The sequence below is a fragment of the Eptatretus burgeri genome, chromosome 18 (assembly GCF_056783735.1).
Source record: "Eptatretus burgeri isolate ZD-2024b chromosome 18, Ebu_testis_v1, whole genome shotgun sequence".
In the NCBI taxonomy this organism is placed as follows: domain Eukaryota; kingdom Metazoa; phylum Chordata; class Myxini; order Myxiniformes; family Myxinidae; genus Eptatretus; species Eptatretus burgeri.
In genome coordinates, this window is record NC_140978.1 from 16018905 (window position 1) to 16044280 (window position 25376).

The window sequence follows — 25376 nt, forward strand, 5'->3', positions numbered from 1 at the left end:
AATTGGATATTTATAATGATCCGATGACTGCCAACGTTTTAGATATTTTTCAATGTCTAACTTAATATAACGATATTAAGAAAATGTTTTCGTGCTACTAACATATACTTATGTTGTGAGTGTCTCGTTCAGAAAAGCCTTTCACACCCCTCGGTTATCACCAATACATCAGCAATTTGTATGCAGAAGCACACTCTGGCACTGAGAGCACCATATTGCTCAGTTATTTTACAACTAATCAAATGCATCTTTCTGGCAATAATAACCCGGTGGAGAGTCACAGCTGCATCGTTGCTTGGGAAGCCATGGAGCTCTCTTTTCCAGCTGTAGTCCCCAGTGATTAGCCAGGTTAGTTATTCATCAAATACGAATGCTGCACACAATTGCTGAAGCTAAATTGCGGTTTGTAATTAAACACATCAAAGCTGCAGACGCAATGCCGTTAGGATAGCATAATTGTGTTTGATTTCTATTCAACCTATCAGCCTTCCAGTGGACGCAATAGGTAGGCTTCTGAAAATATTGCTATTTAATGGATAGCCCTTGCACACGACGTTAAATCATATTTTTCTGTTTTTCATCTGTTATGAATAATATGTTTTTATAATGAGGGTTTTATTCTTGCTTCCATCACGATGCTTTTTTAATGGCTCTAATGGAGCTAGACTGAAAGTCTCACAATAGCCCAAGAAAAGTTTTTATATTTATTTTAAAATATGCCACATAAATATATATATATATATATATATATATATATATATATATATATATATATATATATATATATATATATATATATATATATATATATATATATACGAGGTGAATGCACCCGGCGTTGCCCGGGTTATTTTTGAATGAATTTAATGTTCTGTACATCGGTCTGCACCAGCAGAGTATCAGTTCCCCATTGGGCCATGGCAGTCATAGCTGAAGGGGGTGCTGAGGGTTGCGAGAAGGTACCATTGGAGTCGGTGCTCCCACAGGATTGCTGCCAGAAAGCTTGAGGTCCGATCCGGGGTGTAGAGTCCTGGGAGGCTGCATCATCAGGCGCATGATCTCGAGTCCCATTCTCTGCTAGTTCACAACTGGAGCCGCACCGAGCATGCAATTCTGGGAGGCCATTGTGAGGTCACCAGTTTGTTCACCATCTGGAACGCTCCTTGTTTGTCTGCAATGTTGCATGAAGCCCTTCACCCCTCTTTTATTTTAGTGTGGGCCAATCATCTGCACACTCCATCCTACATTTTTCCCATCTTTCCTTGCTTTTTCACCTCAGGGGCTTTTCACTCTGTTGGTTTTTGGGCTCGACCTGTTGTGTTCGTTGAAAAAATAAAATGAATGTGCGTATGTATTATATATCCAAACATTTTCGTTGCCAACTTGGCGTGACCTCATTTCATATATCAAGCTAACATCCTACCTTGTCTGGATTAACTGTGCTAATTTTAATTGAAATGTTAATATAGATGGATGTGTGGATGAATGACAAGAAAGAAAGCACATGCTTTCGGATTTAATGCAGCAGAATCAAGACTCAGGACCATATGATTCCAAGAGTTAATTCAAAATTCCATCACCATAACGCAATGAAGAAGAAGAGGGGGGTATATAATATTTAAGCATCCCCCTGTAAGCATGGGGGAAGGCTTATTGTTGCTGTGCAGTTTGTTTCTACAATTGGTGCCATCAATTTTTAATTGTACCACAGGGCTACTAAGACTCCCTGGGACTATTAAACAAGCATTTAGAAAATTATTTTATTTCTTGAGAAAATCTAAGATTTTTCACTTACTCATGTATTGGTTGGTCGCGTGCGTTATTCTGTCTAAAGGTCAAAAGTTCTAAAGGTTAACATAGGCCAAATTTCTAAAATCAGCAATTTTCATCCAATTTGCTTGAAATTTGAACAAAGGTTGTATATCATGACACTTAATTCAACCACCCATTATTTTTGAGGTCAACGTAGGCCAAAGGTCAACAAATTATTTAATATTACTAAAATCCTCAATTTTCATCTGGTTGAGTTGAAATTTGAAGACGATTTGCAGATTATGTTACTGAATTCAACCACCAGTTATTTTTAATGGTGATACTTGTTTTAGGGATTTCACAAGTATCATGCTCTGCATGTCGTCCTTCTTATTTATTTGTTTAGTTATTCTTCTTGCACTTTCAACACTCCAAATTTCCATACTGTATCAATTTCCGAGATGTATCTAAGAGCTGGCTGGGACTTTTGGAATGAAATTTTGCATCAATAATGCAAATAGAAAGTAGGCGGGGTTGACCTAATTTTTGATATTGACCTGATTTTCAGGTCATGACCTAATTATAGTCATTTTAACATTTTTCACCATAACTCCACAAAAGCTTGTCTCATTGGAATGAAATTGACCTGACTAGACAGCTGAGGGCAAGGTGCATTTAAACCTGCTTTTCATCATACCCTTCATCTCAATGGTCATGGTCTTACACCTCTTGGAGTACGAAATCACCATTTAGGATTTTCTCTTTTCTTCGGCGAATGTCGAAGAACTTTCAGAATGAAATTTTGCATCAGTAATGGGAATAATAGTATGCGAGGTGACATCTTTTGACATTGACATCATGAAGGTCATGACACAATTATAGACATTGAAACTTTTTTTTCACCAAAACTTGTCTGAGATTTGTCGAATTGGAGCAAAATTGCCCTCTCCAGATAGTATAGTGCAAAGGCACATTTAAACTATATTTTCATCATGCCACTCAGGGTTAAAGGTCAAGGTCTACCACTCTTTGGAGTACTAAACCACCATTTAGGATTTTCTCCCTTTTTTCTGCCAATGTTTGAGGACTTTTGGAATTAAATTTAGCATCAATAATGGGAATAAAAAGTATGTGGGGTTGACAGAACGCTTTTGACCTTGACCTAATTTTAAGGTCATGACCCAATTATACACATTTAACATTTTCTTTCACAACTCGACTAGGGTTTACCCAATCGTAACGAAATTTCCTTCTTCAGATAGACAAGATAATTTTGCATTTACATCATGCACCTCCCAGTTCAAAGGTCAAGGTCAAATGGTGGTCTGAAAATAAAACACTTGTTTTTTTTGTCATTGCTCAATTATGCAATGAAGAATTTCAAAGACTGCTTGGCCTTCCAATGTGTTTTAGCATCTTAATAGTGGATCAGCAATGAAGTTGTCCACCTGATATTTGACTCATGTCATTGACCTACTTTTTCAGATTGTGAATTTACCAAAAAATTTAAGATTATTGATCATTTTTTCAACATAACTTGAATAATTTCCTTCCAATTTACATGAAGTGAGTTTTATTGATAGATGTAGATGTGGACACATTTTATTGATCTACACTCTATCCCAAAATGTTGAAGGTCAAGGTCATATGTTGATCTGAACAAAATATGGCCATCATTGGATTGAGGCCCAAGGGTAAGTCGCGGGTGATTACCTGACTAGGAGAGGCTTACCCTCGGCGATTGCGATTGCAGATATTTAGTTCACATTGGGAACTAGAACGACACTCAGCAGAGTGCATACCTCTGCTAGGCTGAACATTTTACAATTTGTATCCCATTGATGGGCCGGATCTGGATCCCAATTTGAACCAAAACCAAATTGGCTTGTTTTGGTCACCGAAACAACTCATTCACATAGTTTTGTCATAACTCATAAACTTTTTGAAATATCGTGCAACATATAGTTTTTGATCCCATCTCTCAATGCTGAAGAATCACTTGAAAAATTCTAGTATCCAGATCCAGATCTTCACCAAAATTAAATCAATTCGTCTTTATCACACATCCAACCTGTCCACCAAATTTCATCTGAATCCGTCCACCACCTTTTGAGATATCCTGTTCACAGACAAACAGACAGACAGACATGTGTGAAAATATAACATCTTCTCACATTTGGTGGCAGAGGTAATGAGCAGTTAGGAGTATGGGTGGAGAAGGCAGTTGGTGGGATTGGAGAGTTGGATATTTTGGTGGAGGGGTGTGGGAGTAGTAGCTGAAGGGTGTGGTATGGGGGTGGTGGGAGGTGAAATTGAGGTGGGGAGACGTCAACATTTTTTTCATTGTTTCCATATTAACCTCCACCATCGAAGATCGGAGGTTACTGTTTTCACCCCTTTCTGTTTGTTTGTTTGTTTGTTTGTTTGTGAACAGTATTACGGAAAAACTCCTTGACGAATTTCGACGAAACTTGGTGGGGGGGGGGGGTTAGGTATGGTCCAAGGATCATGACATTAGATTTTAGACTTGGTCCCCGTCCCAAAAAAAAATTAGAGAATTTATTTTTTTTGCATTTCTACGTTTTAAGTGATTTCCAACCCCCCCCCAAATAAAATTGTTGGAGAAAAAAAAATTTTTTGCAACTTTTTTTTCAAAAATTCGATTTTTTTTTTTGCATTTCTACATGTTTTAAGTCACTTCCAACCCCCCCCCCCCCCCCACCCAAAAAAAAATGTTGGAGAAAAGAACTATAACTCTGTCAGCACTGTTGACATAATATTTAATGAATAAGATATAAGGTTCACTTGAGTGACCCAGCAGCATTGGCGGCGGAGGTTTTGCACTCTCCCGAGTGCTCCCCCTCTAGTTGCAGTATGTAAATCTGTCATTAAAACCTAGTTTGCTGGAGTGTAAATTTTAGATTTTTCAATGGGGTCAGATTGGGCAACAGGCCACAGTCAAAGAATAGATAATCCAGAGGATGAACACTAATTTGTTTATTACATACCATCACTGTAATCTGTTAGTAACAGTTCATCATCACTTTCATTTAGAAAATTAAGCACACCTGATGTCTCTACTTTGAATATTTGAGACCTGAGTTTCCTTCTGCAGCCACCTTTAGGCGAAAGTTAAAGGGCTACTTAAGCAGCTATTCATGTGTTTATTCTGGATGTCACCATGGTTTTATCTTGCAGACTATCATGTCTTACCTCTGAAAGTTTAGTTTCGCGACTGTGTATGCCAGCAGTGTGCAACCACTCCTGATGTACCTTCAATGCAAGTCCACATCCGGAGCAGCTTTATCCAAGATTAGCAGCCTCTGATGTATCCTTTGCCAGTGATGTTTTCACTTATTTTTGGCTGTAAAGTTTCCCTGCTTTCTCCCTCTTCCTCCTCGTTCTGCAAGTTTTTGTTTTGCATATTTTAATATTCTTCCTTGTTTTTAACTTTATACATAACTTTGATTTGTCATTCTATTGTTTTAAATCTAGCTTGTTATTCCGTGTCATATATTTTATTTCTGCTGTTTCCTTTTGCAATCATTAATTTAATCTAATTACCTCTGCCATCAAAGTTAGTGTGTGTGTGTGTGTGTGTTTTTTTTTTTTTGGGGGGGGGGTTATGTTGCTTGATTTTGCAAGTAATATGATCTCTTGTGACATGACACATGATCTTTTGTGACCATCCCCACCTTGATAGTTGCAAAATCAAAGATTAGCAAGTATATTGGTTGGTGTGGTCTGTTATGAGTCCCCTACCGGTTAAACCAGAAGAGGATATAGGTTTTCTTGCTGTCTGTCTTTCCCACCTGTAGTTTTTCAGACCCCCCCCCCCCATTATCAGACCCCCGCCCCATACCATTTAACATATGTAGCTGAAACTTGGAACATGGCTTTATTATAAGTGACAGAACAAGTTCGAGTTTCAGGGGGTTTCTTCAATTTTTCAAACTGTTATGCCCTTTTTAGACTTAGAAAATATCACATCGGAAGGGGGCATGGATAGCAAAGCAATTCTTGCTCTTGTTCTGTACATTTATCTGTTTGTGTGCTTGAATGTCAATCACTTACAGGTCCCATTTTTACTCAAATCCTGATGAAACTTAGCCAGGCAGGGACAAGCAAGAAGCCTATTATTTTTGTGATTAATAGGTTCAACGATCAAAGCTCAAGGCAACACAAATTGACAATTTTCCACAAATTTTATATCCAGGGTGGCCGTAAAATCTGGAAACATAGGAGAATGTACATTATAAATGGTTTATTGACATTACATTACAATACATAACATGTTCAATATTGATAGTCATTGAACATACCATATATTGTAATGTAATGTCCATAAACCATTTATAATGTACATTCGCCTGTTTCCAGACTTTAAGGACACACTGCACACACATATATATATATATATATATATATATATATATATATATATATATATATATATATATATATATATATATATATATATATATATATATATATACAGTATATAGTTCCACACATACATTGACATTTATTAGTGTGGATTATTGTCCTTGACTACGTCTATTAATTACGGATGATTGGAATGTGCGTTTACATCTTTATTCCCCTTCGATATTTAGACCTTTTACACTGTTTGAACCTTTTAAGACACTTAATGCCCTCATAAACAATTTTGACTGCTCTGATCCCTTGAGCTTTTAAACCTTTTTACACCTACTAATACCCTTTGCTATGCACAGCATCTTTCTTATTTTTCTGTCTGCCTGTTTGTTCAAACAGTTTGCAGAACCTCTCAAAAGGACAAATTGATTTGATTTTGGTGAAGATACGGATGCCAGAGTTTTTAAAAGAATTCTTCAACATTGAGAGAAAGGGCCAAAAACGATATATAGCACGATATCTCAAAAAGTTATGGATTGATTCGAATGAAATTTGGTGGGCAAGTTTGGGAAGTGAAAATGACAAATTGATTAGATTTGGATGAAAATCCGCATCCGGATATGGATCCTAGAATTTTAAAAGTGATTCTTCACCATCAAGAGACAGCGTCAAAAATGATATCTGGCATGATATTTCAAAATAGTGTGGACAGATAGTAACAAAACTTGGTGGATGAGTTGGGTAGGTGACAGGAAGAAGCTGATTAGATTTTGGTTTCAGTGCCGATGCAGATCCAGCCTCACAGTGAGATACAAAACATAAACCGTTGAGCCAGGTGAGGTATGTATGGATGATGGAGGTATATACTTGACCAAGTGCAGATCTAGTTATTATTATAAGAGCAGTTGTTATTTATTTCATGAATGTTTTTGTTATTTTAAACTCATGATTATTTCCATTTCTCGACATCATGAACAGGTGAGGTACAGTTTGGCCTTTTTACATTCTCTTCATCCGTACCATGCTCTGCTTTACCATGGACATGTTTATATCATGGATGAGATGCCTGGTGTTTTACATGTTTGACATCTTAGAGAATCTGGAAAACAACGGCTCTTGGTCTCTTCTCAAATCTTTTGGGTTGACACCAATTAAAACAATAAAATTCGAAATATTATGAGAGGATGACACTATAAACACCTTTGCTGTTCTTCCACCACCACCAGAAAGTGAACCCCATGATCGTCCGTCCACCTGCAAAGACTCCATTATCACTCCCTCCTTCTCACTTGCAAATGGGTATTTTTAACAGATATTTACTTCCCATCATTAATAGTGGGGCAACTTAGCTAAATATAGCATAACAATTGTGCATTTTGTGAGGAAAGCACCAAATTTGGCACACTAGTAGCCTATCATATTATGAACAGATTTGGATATTGGGCCATCTCAAATTCAGCCGCTGATGGCTGTGGCAGCCATTTTCCACTGCCATCAAAAATTTTGAGATGGCCCAATATCCAAATCTGTTCATAATATGATAGGCTACTGGTGTGCCAAATTTGGTGCTTTCCTCACAAAATGCACAATTGTTATGCTAAGTTGCCCCACTTTTAGTATCTTACCTTTTTTCTGCAAATTTCATAGTTACTCTTTAAATTAAACGTGGCTCTCACCTGGAGATTCAATAACTTCTGCTGATTTAACTTCTTGTTATAACTTCTATTACTCTACAACGATAGTAGCACACTTTCCTTTAAGCTGTTTTGTCTCGTTTGGATTCCAAACCAGACCACCTTTTGTTGGATTGATATACTGTACTTCACAGGTACAGTGTTCAGCACAAAGTGTGACATCCCTCAGGTGGACGACAATTTGGGTTTCGCACCTGCAAGCATTACTTGGTGCATCTTAAAGATCCCACCTTGTCTTTCAGGAAGAGTGGGCAATTTACTTCTGGCATCCTGAACGAATTACATATTCCTGCCACCTTCAACCGAGCGTCAGAGCGGGCCAGCATGTTTGTGAAATTCTCGGTCCAGAAAGGCCGATTCCTAAAGAAGGTGGGACTATTTAATGATGATGATAATAATGTAGTAGTAATAGTAGTAGCAGCAGCAGTAGTAGTCGTAGTAGAAGCAGTAGTAGTAGTAGTCGTAGTGGTTTAACTTCTGTTGATAAACAAAGCATGGCCAATGGGGAGGCATTTGATTTGTATCCAAGTCAGCTGTGTCAACTCATGCTGACTCCATAAGTTCCTATTCACCAAAAACACCTTTTAACACCGTTACGTGTCACTTCACCAAAATAAAATACATCAATATCGATAATTTACAGAGCCCGAGAACAATATGCTTCATTGCGTGACGACTTCTCAGATTTCCTGTTAATCTGCTTATCTATCCTAAAAAGGTCGGCTACTGATTCTAGGAGATTTTAAGATCAATATTGACGACTTTCATTATCCACTTTCACAAAATAAATTCTCCAATTGGTGGATATTTCCAATCTCCATTGTCATACTTTCATACGCCATCGTTTCATCTTGTGATATTGATCCTGTGACTGGTATTGATTTTGAAACTACTCCCTTTTCTGGCCACTCATTTATCACATTTATCCTTCCTTCACTGAAACGTTCCAGCCCATTAAAACCCATAACACACCATAATATGAACGCCATTAATATTCAACACTTCAGCAAGACATCTCATTCGATTTTGTTTTCACACTTCCTTGATGATCCTGAACAATTGGTCTCAATTTACAATTGGACAAGTTCAAATGACCTCAAACAATTTGCTACACTTATCAATCAATGCCTTTAAAACCAGCAAGCAATCTCCCTGAGTAATGGGTTTATATTATTCAAGGTATCGCGGATGAGTACTACAACACTGAAATTCCTCAACCAAAGCAAAACCCTGAGAGATTGCATTCAGCAGAGAGTATGAGAAAGAAGATAACCTGAAAAGTTGAAAATTTCAAACTGGGTGATGTAGGGATTTACAAATGGAAATCTCATTTTAAATAGGTTACACCAGAAGATGGACTCGAAATCTATTTAAAGTTGTTGATATTTTAGACAGAAACCACTAGATGTGCCATTTGTAAGATTTGAATATGCTGGGGGATTTTAGGCGGATGCATTTCCTCAATTCTTCCGCCTCCACCACTTTGTCTTTCTCATTCTTCAGTAAGGGCTGATGGGATAGCTCAGGGGTACCATACTCGCCTATGAGCTGTCCTTTCTGGGTTTGATTCTCGACCCAACCAGAAACTGTCATCCTCATTACTTCATTGGCAGTGTTACATTAAGTGTGCGCTGTCCTTCAGAGTGATGTTAATGTGTTGACATTCACTACTGTTACCTTTAAAAGGAGTAGGTCATTGTCCAGTAGCTTGTGCAAATTCTTGTCCTACATTGTGCAGACGCACTGCTTCAGTTACACAGCTGCAACTCAGTTATGATGCAACGAGCGAGCCAACTGTGGAGTTGATCTCAGTCCAATCTGTGTTCGTAAGAACTCATTTTTCCTGACCTGCTTCAATTGATGGTCACCTGAGAAGGACGACCTGTGGTGGGTTTTTATCTTGCTCAGAGGATACATCTCCATAAACGATCAATGTTCAATCTCTGTCTGCTTAATAGAGGCATGTGATGCCCCTCACACATGGGAGGATACCGAACACCGAGAGCATGATGCCTGCCTGCGCAGTTCTGGATGAAGACCAATCGGTGGTCGAAATATTAGGCCTGGGCCTTGCTTGCTGGGCTTCTCGTTGATCAAGGTGCCTTAATACTTGAATGAAGATACAAATCCATGTTTGCGCATGCTCACTCAAACTTTTCTGAATGCAACCCACATTGTCAATGCCGTATATTCCTTGTTAACCTCCGCCATCGAAGATGGATGGAGGTTACTGTTTTCACCCCTTTCTGTTTGTTTGTTTGTTTGTTTGTGAACAGTATTACGGAAAAACTCCTCGACGGATTTCGACGAAACTTGGTGGGGGGTTAGGTCTGGTCCAAGGATCATGCCATAGAATTTGTACTGGGTCCAAAATCCAATATGGCCGCCATGGCGGCCAATTTGAAAAAATATTTGAATTTTATTTTTTTGCATTTCTACATGTTTTAAGTGATTTCCACCCCCCCACCCCCCAAAAAAAAAATAGTTAGAGAAAAAAAAAATTTGCAAATTTTTTTTCAACACAATTTCGATTTTTTTTTTTTGCTTTTCTACATGTTATAAGTGATTTCAGGGTCAGGTCAGGTATGGGAGCATGTGCCAGAACAGCACGTCGCTGCGTCCAATTTCCGCCGGTACTCCAGGGGCCTCCGTCTGGCCATCCCCCAGGCAGATGCCAGGCCCATCCCCATCTCCTTCAGATGATGGTCAACCTGTTGCAACCATGAGGCACGTGGTCGACCCACTGGCCTCCTCCACTCATGAGACTCCCTCGCTGAGAGAATCTGGTGAGCAGGATCAGAGTCAGGAAAACGAGCCACATGTCCATACAGCCGCAACTGACGCTCACGGACTATGCAGGTAACAAATCTCATCCAAGTCTCTCTCAGCAACCGCTCGTTGGACACAAAATCCGACCAGCGATAGCCAACGATTCTCCGAAGAGACCTGGTACCAAAGGAATTAAGTCTCCGTCTCAGATCCTTGGTCAGAGTCCAAGTCTCGCACCCATAGAGCAAGACTGGAAGTACCAAGGACCTGAAGACTCGGACTTTCGTCCTCCCGCACAGGTACCGGCAGCGCCACACCCCATGATCCAGTGAATCCATGACTCCCCAGGCCCGACCCAGACGTCTATTGACCTCTGACTCGCAGCCAGCAGAGACATGAATATCACTGCCAAGGTAAGTGAATCTCTCCACGACCTCAACATCCTCACCACAAACAGACACAGACAGGACAGCAGCATCCAAGATGTCACCGAAAGCCTGGATCTTAGTATTGACACAAGAAACCCGTAATCCCAACGGCTCCGACTCCTCATTCAGCACCTCGAGGGCCCCCAAGAGGATGTCTAAAGTCTCCGCAATGATGACTGCATCATCTGCAAAGTCAAGGTCCGAGATCTTGACATTCCCAAATGATGCACCGCAACTTGATCTCTCCGACATCCTCCCTAGAATCCAGTCCATACAAGTGCTGAAAAGTGTGGGGGCAAGTACACATCCCTGACGAACTCCAGTAACAACTGGAAATAAGTCAGAGATGGTACCACCACACTTCACAGCACTCTCAGTACCAGAGTAGAGTCCAGACATCAGATCGATCAGTTTTGGTGGCACCCCACGAAGACCAAGAATCCTCCAGAGGACATCCCGATTCACTGAATCGAACACTTTACAGAGATCAACATAGGCTGCAAGCAGCCCCTGCCGAAACTCTCGTCTGCGTTCGGTGAGGACACGAAGTGCAAGGATACGGTCAATCGTTGACCTCTTTGGTGTAAAGCCTGACTGCTCTGGACGCTGGTGCTCAAGCAGATGGTGGCGAACCCTATCGAGAATTATCCGAGCAAAGACCTTGCCCGGCACTGAGAGCAGCGTCACCCATCGGTAGTTGTTGCAGTCTTGGCGATCACCCTTCCCTTTCCAGAGAGGGACAACAAGGCCCCTCTTCCAGTCAGTTGGGATGATGCCTGTGTTCCAGGCAGAGCACAAAACTGCATGCAACGACACGAGTGCAGCATTTCCAGCAGCCTTGAGAAGTTCGGCATGGATGCCACAGATCCCTGGAGCTTTGCCCCGTTTCAACTGGTTCACCGCAGCCCGTGTTTCCACAAGCGTAGGTGGACCACAGTTGATTCGAGGGTCAGCAACAGGGATTGTAACACCCTTGACGTCCAACTCGACAGTTGGGGGATCAGCCTGGTACAACCGCTCAAAGTAACCGGCCCAGCGGGCCTTCACTTCAGACTCCTCTGTCAAGAGCCTACCACTCTCTGCTCGAACTGTAGTGCTCCGAGGGATGGGCTTGGATGAACGTAATGCGCGAATTCCCCTGTAAGCGGGACGAGAATCACCTGTCCACAGGTGATGCTCTACCCCCTCACAGATTCCTCGCACATTGGCCTCCTTGTCCACCCTCAGTGCACGTACAGTTTTTCGCCTCAGCTCCCTGAACAGCTCAGCTCTGCCATTCAGCCTGGCCCTGCGACTCTGGTCAATGGTATCCAGTGTCCCTTGAGAGACAAAATTCTTCTTTGCCCTGCGGTGAGCTCCAAGGCATCCACCGGCAACATCAAGGACGGTGGTCTTGAAGGCGCTCCACAACTCTTCAGGACCCCCCAAAGTACCCAGACCCCCAAGTGTCCACTCAGCCTGTTCGCAAACTCCTCAGCTACTCTTTTATCCCTGAGCTTGGGAACATCCAGCCTAGGCTGGGATGGTACCATTCTCCAGGATTTAAGGTGCAGCTTTAGAGTTGTTACAACAAGCCTGTGGTCAGTATTGAGGAACTGAGCACTCCGGTAGACCCTGCAGTTCTGGATCATCCTCCAACGACCGTCAATGAGGACATGGTCAATCTCTTTTGCCACACCGCCAGCGTTGGAATACCAAGTCCAGCGATGAGCTTGTGGGCGCTGAAACCATGAACCAGCCACCCTAAGTCCATGACTTCTTGCAAAGTCAAGGAACTTAGTGCCATTCTGGTTCATAGTTCCTGACCCATGGGGACCAACACACACCTCATAACCGTCCCTATCAGTTCCAGTCGATGCATTGAAATCCCCCAAGACTAGAAGTGTATCTCGTCTGGGGCACTGATCAACCACAGACTCGAGTGTGGCGTAGAATGCATCCTTCACGGTGAGATCACTCGCCTCAGTCGGAGCATAAACAGAGACCAGGGAAATGACACCTAAGGAGTGACGAATCCTTAATCTCATAATACGCTCGTTGACCGGTGTTACCTCAATTATCATTGGGGTCAGCTTATTGGACACAGCTACAGCAACTCCTTGGGTATGGTAACCATCAGAGCGACCAGACCAATAGTCGGTGTAACCACCCACCATTATCTCGCCGCAATCCGGTCTCCGATCCTCAGAGAGAGCTGCAATCCCGATGTCCAAACGCTTGAGCTCAGATGATAACAGAGACAGGTGATCATCCTCTCTTAGGGCTAGGACATTCCAGGCACCCACCCGAAGGGACCGCCTCAGGTTAACCCAAGGAGACCGCCGTCTGGTGGACGACACCTCAGCACCACTCCGACACACTCTCCCGCAATCTGACCCAGGGATGTTACCCCGTGGTTTCCCTCCTATCAAAGATTGGGGGTCCCGAAGGCTTTGTCCCAATCCCGTCATCCGGTGAGCTGCCCTGCGAAGGGAAGCTGCACAGGAGGGACTCCCACGGAGTGGGTTTTCAGATTTTTTTGCGTTTTTGCGTTTTGCGGAATGAAGGGTTTTGAAGGCCGGAGTGCAAATCCTGCCACCAACCTCCTAATAAGAAGTGACCCAACTGCAGGAGGACGTCCGCAGACACAGTTGGGCACTAGATATGGATGGCCGTTGGTTCACAAGGAGCTCCTCCGCCCTTTGACAGGTTTTGTTTTTAATCCTGCTGGGTGTCCATATCCAAACACCCTCCTCACCGGAAAACCTGGTGGGGGAGACGGTTTAGTCGCCGACAACCCGACCATGGAACAGGTTAGTACAGGTTTACATGGTACCTGTAGCAGGTCACAGATCGAACCTCACCTGACCTGAAGTGATTTCCAACAACAAAAAACATGCCAAAATTATAATTGCGGCTGATTTTGGAACTTCAGGTGAATATACCCATGTAAAATCAATTTCTGTCTCAAGGAATCGAGTTATGACGAATGAATTGAGTATGTAAAAGTTAAAAGTAAAAGGGAAAGTTGCAAACTATAACTCTGTGAGCACTGTTGATGTCAAATTGCATGAATAGGATATCAGGTTCACTTGAGTGACTTCGCAGTTTTGGCGGCGGAGGTTTTGCACTCTACCGAGTGCTCCCCCTCTAGGTTTTCATGTTTTCTTCTTTATCTTGGCCGACCTACAAATTCGTATTTATACCCTGAGAGTGTGTTTACTTCGAAAATGTCTTGCAGTGGTTTCACTTTATATTTATGCATGGAGAGCAATTCTGGTACTGTATGTGTGTGCCATTTTCTGATGCCATCATGCATCTTCTTAATTTGCTTGTTGGTCTTTGCATATGTTCAGTTTTTGAAACAATTTTCGTTGAAAGGTTTGACGTTTTGAAGCCTTTAGCTTTGATTTCCTCGCTTTTGAAACTGTTGTAGATAATGACAAAGAATTGCAACATGTCGCTAAGTGATGGAAATAACGGCACAATGTATGTGCACACGGACCATCTCAAGTAATTGTATTTGACTTGACGAAGGCAATTCACCATCACGAACCGACGTCTGCCTTGATGTTACGGATTTCCATAGATATTCCCCAATAACATTCCCATAGGAATGCAAATCCCAAGTTTCCATTCAGCAGACGCTCTTTGAATCCCGCATTACTCATTAGATTGAGTGCATGATAGAACCCTTTCAGAACTCTCGGGGAATTGCCTGAATATTTGGTCGAAATATACTTCTAGCGTTCGACGTGATGAGTGGGATGACCTGCCAAAATGGATTGCCCCTCCGAATGTGCAGTTGTATTAGAGCCTTCAGTGTGACTGGCACACTTGTGTTGAAGTACACCACATCCTTCTCATTATTCGTGTTGCTTTGCTGCGGTAAATGTGGATATCCTTGCATTTTGAGATTTGTGATCCAAGCTAAATCAAGATGCTGAACAATAAGACAAATATTTCACAGTATGTGTTAACTAGTACATACAGTAGTTTAAAGGACACCACTTTGATTCCTATTTGTGACTTTTTACCATTTGGCTATTGTGATTTTTATTTTTTCGCAAGAGGGTGTTTCCCCACTTGTCGAAGTCTTTACTCGATAGGCTTCATTACCTCTTGGCCTTTAAATCACTACTTAATTTTATTAGTCACACCAGTTGATTTGTCTGCGTAATACTATTGTGCAGGACTCTTCTGGGGTGTATAAAATATTTAGTGTAAAAATTACCATGCTCGAGAAGCTTGCAGTGCAGCACAGTTTGACAGGAGTGGTAAAACACCTGCAGAACGCTGAAGCTGAAGCATTGTAATCAGGAGGAGAAAAAACAGGGATTGAAACACGTTGGGGTTTTTTCCCCCAACACCATTCATCTATGCAGCAGAACAAATGGGTGGTTGCTATGGCAACGGCTACTGAGATTCGGTATTCCATTCCTGTCGTGTGTGTGTGTGTGTGTGTGTGTGTGTGTGTGTGTGTGTGTGTGTGTGCGTGTGTGCGTGAATGTGCATACATACTGATGTGGACTCACGGTCATGCTTGTGTGTGTGTACTGTGTAGTGCGAGGTTTCATCATTTACAGGCAGTGTTCACAAATTCCCGATTAATTGGCCCCCAATGTGCATGAGGCGAGCCACTCTTGGGGGTGCATGAAGTGAAGGTTGACAATTATTGCCTCGGGCTCGTAAAAAAGGATATCTCTCCGGAAGGGCCTCTTTGACTCCGCAGCTCGTCGAGCAGCTATGGTATTTAGAACCATCATCAAGTGGTGAAAGTGTTCAACCTTCTCAAACCACCTTTGCATGTTCCTTTGCATGCATATGAGCCTGTCCATAATCAGCTTACAATTGGAGCCGTATGCTCACCTGGTCAAATATTTCTCCTTGATTGCTATATTCACACCTATGCCAGGAACAACCCAGTTAATGCTCGATGCAGTACTCAGCATGGATCGATTTTATTTCTCTTGCTTTTATTGCTTCCTTTAGGGGATTGCCTAATTTTATGTTCACATCTGATGTTGCTAACTGCTGGGAAATTCCAAATGTATATATTTTAAAGCTGGACACAGACAACATGGACATTGCCTGGACAGTGACCATCGCTTGAGGGTAAATACGATGAGATTTATGACAATAGCATGACAGTGGTCTTTCAGTCAGAGTGGTTAATTCATGGAATAGTCTTCCAAGAAAGGTAGTGGCAGTGGAAGAGGTGGATTAGTTCAATTAGGAATTAGTAGGTACATGGGTGCAGTAGAGGTATAAGGGTATGGGAATATTATCTTGTGTCGATAGTAGGTGGCTTGTGGGTGGATGATATGCCTGGTGTTGGCTTAATAGTTAGGGTGGATGGGTGGACGATGTGCCTGGTGTTTGCTTAATGCATCGGGTGGTGGGCTTGGGATCCTCGGATCCTGAGTTCAAATTCTGCTCGGCTGTTGAATTAATACCAGGTGAGGTTGACTCTGCCTGTCATCCTTCTGAGGTCGGCAAAATGAGTACCAGCTTGCTGGTATCCCGTGTCAGAGAGGTGACCCCTCCAGGATTGTGCCCAATAGCCAAGAAGACTGCTTAGCAGCACCAATACTCTGCACAGAGTATGGTCCCAATGGATGGATGGATGGATGGTGGACGATACTGGTGTTGGTGCAGTGCAGATGTGATAGGCCAAAAGGCGACCTCCTGTGCCAAAATTCCCTGTGCGTATATACACGAGAAAGAAAAAAAAAATCAATATTTTATGCGATATATGATGCAGTAAGAACATATAATATGAAACTGTGTACTCCGTATCACAAAACATGCTGAAGTTCAACTCGAATTATGCAAAATCCATATCGTGTATCGTGGCTTGCTTAACAGAATCAGAATATATCAGAACTGCATAAATGAGACAATAACCAAAGAAGCATGTCATATATATATATATATATATATATATATATATATATAAAAAAAAAATATATATATATATATATATATAAATATATATATATATATATAAAAATATATATATATATATATATATAAAAAAAAATATATATATATATATATATATAAATATATATATATATATTTTGTGTCATAATGTTTTTATAACGGTTTTATATTATGATTATGTTTCTCTGGAAGGGATTTAAAGACCTAATGCACAACGGCTGTTGGATCATAGAGGAAAAAAACTGAGCAAAATGTGTGATGTGTTGTTACTGCGGTGCATCGGGAGGAAAATATCTCCCCACGACAATGCAGCATATGGACTACAACCCAAAAGGAGCAGAGTTCAATGGTTGTGTGGATTTTCACAACTTCAAATTAATTCCAGTTTTGTACAGTGCTATTCCTGGCATGATGGCTTCATCAAGTTCATCAGCATGGGGACAAAATGGAAAGTTAACTGGTGTTCTTTGAGTTTCGATAATTAGGTTCATCACACAATGATATCGATACAAACCACCTATCATTTTTTTATAGCACCTATCATGTTATAAAACCTACCTTCCCCCTCCACCCTCTCCAACCCCACTGTCCCCCCCCCCCCACACACACACCGATTTTAGCTCATCCACAATGATGTCGAAATAAGCTGTTAAAGCCAGAACGATGTTCTTCAGTCAGTCCGCCCCATCGTCATCACTCATGTACCAGTCAATGGTCCATTAACATTTTTTCCCTCCTCCGAGAAGGCTCAACGGATCGTTTTGAAACTCGGCGAGATAATTCAGGACGTCGATGCGGAAAAATCTACTAAAGCCACTTAAAAAATTTCATCCAGGTGGTAAGATAATTAACTAATTAACCCAAAAGGTAATTGATGTTTGTATGTTCATCACATATCGCGAGACTCTGTAATCTCACCAGATTGTGGATTAATTTTATTTTTTTAAGAAATGTTTCATTGTTATTTCATTTTAACCTCTTAATGCCTCTTGATTTAAACTCTTTATTTCATTTGATCTCAATAATCATGTCATTTAACTTTTTGATTAAATTTTAACTTCTTCACATTATTAATAACCTCTTGCTTTGAAGAACGGGAAAGAAAAGGGGGGGGGGGAGGACAGGGAGTTGGGGTTGGAGGGTGCAGGGGGCAGAGAGGCGACAGTCTTTTTACCATTTTTGTCCTATTAAAACTCTTATTTTTTTGTATACCTTGTCGAGGCTCGTATGAGAGCTAACACACAACGCACATCAAGGGGAGCATGAGACAGGAGGGGAGGGAGTGGGAAGGACAAAATAGTGGGGAACAGAGACATTTGGAGATCTGTGGAAGAGAGAGGGATTGGACGGGGAACATGGGGAATAGAAGATGGACATAACAGGGACTTTCAGGAAGGAAAGCAGGGAATTTGAAGGAGGTGGGCTTGGGTGAGCAGTGATTCGTGATTTTGGTAGTTTTACCAGAAGGGGGTTGTTGGCGGACCTTGAGCGCCCTGCGGAAATGTGGTGGGGACAAATTGCAGAGAGAGCAGGGGGGAAAGGCTGGAGAGGAGATGGTAGAAGACAAGGGGACCACCAACCAACCTGCGGTGATTGAGTGAGAGGCCCAAAGACTCAGCCTCATTGCGGGTGATGCCAATGATCCGAAATGCCTTGGTTTTTACAGCATGAAGCCGAGAAAGGTGGGAGGCAGGAGCACCAACCCAGAGGGGAGAGCAGTACTCCATCCGGCTGCAGACAAAAGCTTTGTAAGTGGTCAGGAGCTTAGGTGGGACGAGGAAGGACTTTGCACGACGGAGGATTCCCAGTCGGCGACTGGCTTTGGAGGCGAGGTTTGAAATGTGGCTTTCCCAGGAAAGGTCATGGCAGATAGTGAGACCCAGAAGCTTGAAAGAAAGGACTTATTCCAGAGGATTGTTGAGAAAGTGGATGGGGGGGGGGTGTTCTAAACGGTCCTTTCGAAGAGACATAGTGAGAGTGTGAGATTTGTCCGGATTGAAAGACATGTTCCACGTGTTGGACCAGTTTCTGATTTTATCCAAATCAGCAGTGAGCGAAGAAGCTGCTGCTTGCCGGTCTGAGGGATGACCGATGATACGGCAGAGGGTGGACTCATCAGCAAAGAGATATGGAGGATTTTCCAGAGAGTCGTTGAGATCATTGATGAAAATCAGAAAAATAACAGGGCCCAGAACGCTACCTTGAGGAACTCCAACCTGGACAGGAAGGGGGATGAAAGAACTCCATTTAGGGCCACACGTTGACTGCGACAGGAGAGGAAGTCTACGAGCCATGAGTGGAGATGGCCTTGGATACCATGGGAAGAGAGTTTGGTGAGTAGGGAAGGGTGCCAGAACATGTCAAAAGCACATGATATGTCCAGGGATAGGGCTCGGATTTCCTGTCTGGCAATGAGGGCTTCCATCCATTGTTGGGAGAGCAGAAGCAGCATATCCAGGGTAGAGTGACCTGGTCTGAAACCAAATTGATGATCAGAAATCAAGGCATTGGAGAAGAGGAAGGATTTGATGTCTGAAGCGATGATGGATTCCATAACCTTGCTGATCATTGGGAGAAGGCTGATTGGTCTGTCGTTGCAGGGATCTGTTTTTGCACCTTTTTGTGCAGGGCAGTGATGTTTGCTGATTTCCAAGCAGATGGCAGATGGCCTTGAGCAAATGAGAGGGTGAATAGAACAGAGAGAGGGTGAGCAAGAGCAGAAGAGCAGGCTTTGAGGACACGTGGGATGATGCCATCTGGACCGGTTGCAGAATCTGAGTCGAGGTTTGACAGCAAGCTCTCCACCTTGTCAGGAGAAAAGGATACAGAGTCCAGGGACAGTTGGGTGTGACTGGGTAAGGTGGGTAGAGAAAGTTACAGGTTTTGGACACAAGATTTAGCTGCAAACACCGAGTTTAGGCATTCAACTTTTTCACGTGCAGTATTCAGCAGTGCTGCTATTTGAGGTAAGGGAGTGGATTGGAGGAGGAACATCCACGAGAAACAGATTTGATTAGACGCCACCAGGATTTTGAGGAGGGAGAGAGCTTTGAGAGTTCAGACATGAGATGAGAAAGATGTTGTTTTCTGGCTCTCCTGAGGGTAGATACACACTTGTTCCGAGATTTATGGAAGGAACTGAGATTGCCCTCAGTTGGGTTTGCTTTCCATGAGGCAAAGGCAAGTTTCACTTTTGACCGATGTCGACCCATTAAGACCCAATAGCCCATTTGACACCAACTACTATTGAAATGCACCCTTTAGACTTTTAGACCCATAAGACCCTTTTAACACTTTAGACCCTAATGAGTCTCGACCAATTAGAATGTTGAGATCCCTTGACCCTTTAAACCACTTACACCATTTGAGACCATTTACTTCCTTCAGACCCTTTTGGACCCTTTCGACCTGAAATACCCTCACTACTTTTAGAATGTAGCCAATAGACCCCCCTTTAGAATCCTTAGACAGTTTAGACCCTAACTACTATTGGAATGTTCCCTTTCGACACCTTATGACCTTTTGAACCCATAAAGATCCTTTAGACATTTACACTCTTTATATACCTTAGACCTGTGGACCCATTAGACCCTTCAAACCTTTTTAGTCCATTTAAGACCCTTTTTGTCCTCTTAAGAACACATTTAGTCCTTTTAAGAATCTTTCAACACTTTAGACACCCTGAGTTTCTTACACTGTTTAGAAACTTACACAATTTTGACCTCTTCAACCCTTTAGACCCTTAGACTCTTTTCAACCCCTTTAGGGTCTAAAATGGTTTATGGATCCTTCCACTGAACTTCCTTTTCTTTTCTTTTCCATCAATTCAACACCCACTCATCCCACATATTTTTCACAGTGCAAATACAATCGTATTCTGAAGCCCTTTATTTTTTTTTTTTTTTGTATACCTTGTCGAAGCTCGTATGAGAGCTAACACACAATACACAGAAAGGGTGGCATGAGCCAAGAGGGGCGGGAGTGGAAAGGACAAAACAGTGGGGGAGAGACATGAGGAGATCTGTGGAAGGGAGAGGGATTGGGGCGGGGAAGATGGGGTATACACGATGGACACTACAGGGACTTTCAGGATGGAAAGCAGGGAATTGGAAGGAGGTGGGTTTGGGGTGGATTAACGGGGGTAGAATAATCGAGGATTTGGATGGGGGATGACAAGAGGTGGTGGTGAACAGCTGTTTTGAAGGCCTGGAGGGAAGAATGGGATTGAACAGAGTGAGGGAGTTTATTCCAAAGGTGGGAAAAAAGAGGAATGAAAGAGTGAAGGTGAGCAGTGATTTGTGATTTTGGTAGTTTTAACAGAAAGGGATTGTTGGCGGACCTTGAGCGCCCTGCACCCTGGTGGGGACAAATCTTAGACACAGCAGAGGGGGCGAGACTGGATAGGAGATGGTGGAAAATAGAAAGACCACCGACCTGCCTGCGGTGAGAGTGAGAGGCCTAAAGACTTAGCCTCATCATGGGAGATGCCAATGATCCGAAATGCCTTGGTTTCTACAGCGTGAAGCCGGGAAAGGTGGGAGGCAGGAGCACCAGCCCATAGGAGAGAGAAGTGCTCCATAAGGCTGCAGACGAAAGCATTGTAAGCCCTTCGGCCCCCACAACCCCATAATTTTCCATTGAATCAAACTGAAAATCAAATTTATCACCTAATGCACCCCAACTACAACCACCGTCCACCGTGAAAAGAGCGTCTGTCCCACTTGGGATTATTCATTTTTCCTATAATGTTATGCTTCACAATCTTTCGATGATGGAGCAAATGTGGATGTCACCGATCCTCCAAAATTGACATTTAACAGTTCTTGGACCTACGTAGAGGTTCAAAACCGAGTTCTACCTCTGGTTCCAACTCTAATACTGGCTTTAAGTGGCCACCCAAGGCCAGCAGATGAGCACTGTGCATACATTAGCCTTATCCCAGTGCATTATACTTCTTCCGCGGCCTGAGCTCCAGGCCAAAGGGTGGTAGTGCCCGGCACCCGCAATCAATTATAATACTTCATTGAACATAAGGCTATTCCTAAAAGATTACATTAACATTTGGGGCATGTTGTAATCCAATATTAATTTACAATCGGTCACTATTCGCAAATAAAAGATTCTTTAACACCAATACAAATTTTTGCCCCGTGGGGTTGAAGACCCCACGGGGTCGAAGCGCTGCTCGCGTTCTCTCTTTTCTTGTGTACAGTTCATTTGAACGTCTATTTCTCCATTATTCGTGAACAGAATTCGATGAAAATTGACAGGTATATACTCGACACATATGTGCAGGCAATAACTGAGGCCAACGTGCGATTCCTGCCCTTCAGGCCGAGGAACGGCCCATTTTGGCCAATTTTCTTAAAATTGTTATTTATCGGTTAGTAATGAACGGAACCGAACTAAACTTGACGGGTACATTGTTGAGGTCACTCCACAGCCACTCACCGAGAGAAAAGAGCGATTTCGGCCCTTTGGGCTGATAAACGGCCCTTTCGTCTCATTTTCTTAAAATTGTTATATATATATATATATATATATATATATATATATATATATATATATATATATATATATATATATATATATATATATATATATATTTTAAATGCGCTGGGCGATGCCCAATGTAAAATTAAGTCGCAAATGATGAGATGAAACTCGCCTCACTCTTGTGAGGTGTTCTGGTTTCTTTTTCTGATGCGATGAAAATTTTAACAAATTTCAAAACTATCTGTCGTCCGTGATATCGCTCACCTGAGAGTTGCACGAATGAACTCCCACGGGGTATGTTCACAATTCGAACTTGTTAATATGGACCCCGAGGCATCAAAAAGCTCCATACAGTATAATCCAACGAACAGTTTCAAATGGAGCATATCGCCACCATTAGAGCATTTAAATTGGGTCAGATGTGGCAATAAATACAAATTGTTGTTCCCAAGTTTCTGCTTGATAACAGAAGATTCCATTTGCATTCTTGCACTTTCCATCCCGACCCCGTTTAGATTCCCGTGTGGGCACAGGGAACTTACTCGTTCAAACAAATTCTACAAACACCCTGTTTTCATTGCAAACCTCAACTAGTTGTTCACCAAAAGCAAAAACTTTGGTGACCCCGAATCAGTTTTCTGACTGGCAATACCAACATCTTGATTCCGCTCTTCACCGAGGTTTCGACTCTTTCCACAACTGTCAAGTTTGGATGGTGAGACAGACATGACGAAATGAAAGATAAAGAGAATAAGCAGAACTAGCGACAGCCCATGGAGTAAAATAATATAGATAGGATGAAGGGGGTTGCGCAGTTGGAAAATAATTTAGAAAATGGGAAAGGATTTGGCACAGGAAGTGGATGAAGAAGCACGAGTGGGGGTAGGAGGAGGTAATGTCGTCACAAGATGAAGAGTGGCCACTGGATGTGAAATATGATGAGTGACCACTGAGTGAGGAAGGCTTGGCGTAGAATGGTGGAACAGTCATCAGTCGAGCAAGTCACCCTCTGGGGCACACAAGCTAAATGCAGATAGAGAGAGTCACTCTTGCTTTTGCCTCATTATTGTGTGCACTGAATTTGTCAAAAGGTTGTTGTTTTTTTACAACGATGAACTCAAACTAGACAAAGCAGCAAGATCTTCACATTAATTTTCCAATATAATCTCACACTCTGTATCATTGCCCAGATTCTGCTGATCTTGCTTCTTTGTATGCTGTCCTTATCATGTCATCAAGGTTGAGAGAGATAGAGAGATAGAGAGGTAGAGAGATAGAGAGATAGAGAGGTAGAGAGACCTATAGAGAGGTAGAGAGGTAGAGAGACCTATAGAGAGGTAGAGAGGTAGAGAGACCTATAGAGAGGTAGAGAGGTAGAGAGGTAGAGAGGTAGAGAGGTAGAGAGAGAGAGAGAGGTAGGGAGAGAGAGAGAGAGAGGTAGAGAGGTAGAGAGAGAGAGAGAGGTAGGGAGAGAGAGAGAGAGAGGTAGGGAGAGAGAGAGAGAGAGGTAGAGAGAGAGAGAGAGAGAGAGGTAGCGAGAGAGAGAGAGAGAGAGAGAGAGAGAGGTAGAGAGAGAGAGAGGTAGAGAGAGGTAGAGAGAGGTAGAGAGAGGTACAGAGAGGTAGAGAGAGGTAGAGAGAGCAAGAGAGAGGTAGAGAGAGGTAGAGAGAGGGAGGGGGAGGCAGAGAGAGGTAGAGAGAGGAAGAGAGAGGTAGAGAGAGGTAGAGAGAGGTAGAGAGAGGAAGAGAGAGGTAGAGAGAGGTAGAGAGAGGTAGAGAGAGGTAGAGAGAGGTAGAGAGAGGTAGAGAGAGGTAGAGAGAGGTAGAGAGAGGTAGAGAGAGGTGGAGAGAGGTAGAGAGAGGTAGAGAGAGGTAGAGAGAGGGAGAGAGAGGAAGAGAGAGGTAGAGAGAGAGAGAGAGAGAGAGAGAGAGAGAGAGAGAGAGAGAGAGAGAGAGAGAGAGAGAGAGAGAGAGAGAGAGAGAGAGAGAGAGAGAGAGAGAGAGAGAGAGAGAGAGAGAGAGAGAGAGAGAGAGAGAGAGAGAGAGAGAGAGAGAGAGAGAGAGAGAGAGAGAGACAGAGACAGACACTGACTTTTGTATACCTTCATATATACAAGCTTAGAAAAAGCAGTTACACATAACATGCAAAACAAGTCATAATAAAAAGGTCAAGTACACGTTAAAATGAAATAATAAGATGATTCGGGTCTACTTTACACAATGCATTTCTGAAACACCATTTCTGCTTCAACAGTTCTAGAATATTTATGTTTTGATGAAAATAAAATTCTGCACGAAATATGGCCATGGCAAGGGCTTTAAAAACTGTTAAAACATTGTAATCAGCATCAGAGTTTGCAAGAAGTTTAGATTTCCATTTTTCATAAATTGCTAGTTTCCCTTCGGCTATGACAAAATTGGCGAGAACGGATTCAACAAGATTTTTGGAATTTAGCGGCAATCCGAAAATAAAATTAAGTAAGGAAAATAACATTTTCATGTGACAGCACAATTGTGATTAAAAAAAAAAGGTAAAAAGTGGGGTCAGTCTTGCACAGTCAACATGGGCGTGATATAAATCTTCAGAGGCCTTACAAAAGGGGCACAAAATGGAATTTAAAACACGAAATGATGTAATAAAACATTTGTAGGTAAAATCATATGTACAATTCTCCATGAGATATCACCTGTCCGTTTTACAGTCAGTGGGACATACATGGCAGGCCATTGTGGGCACGGGGGGCGGAGGGGGGACCCCGGAGGCAACATCCCCTTCCATTGGAATCCAAAACTTTCTTTGCACACAAAAGGATGCCATATGGTAACACAAAGGTGGTACAGGCACTTTTTAGCAACACCAGGAAGTGGAGAAGAAGATAGAATCACAGTTTCTGTTAATGCAAGTGATGTTATACATAACTGTGGAAAGAAGGGGG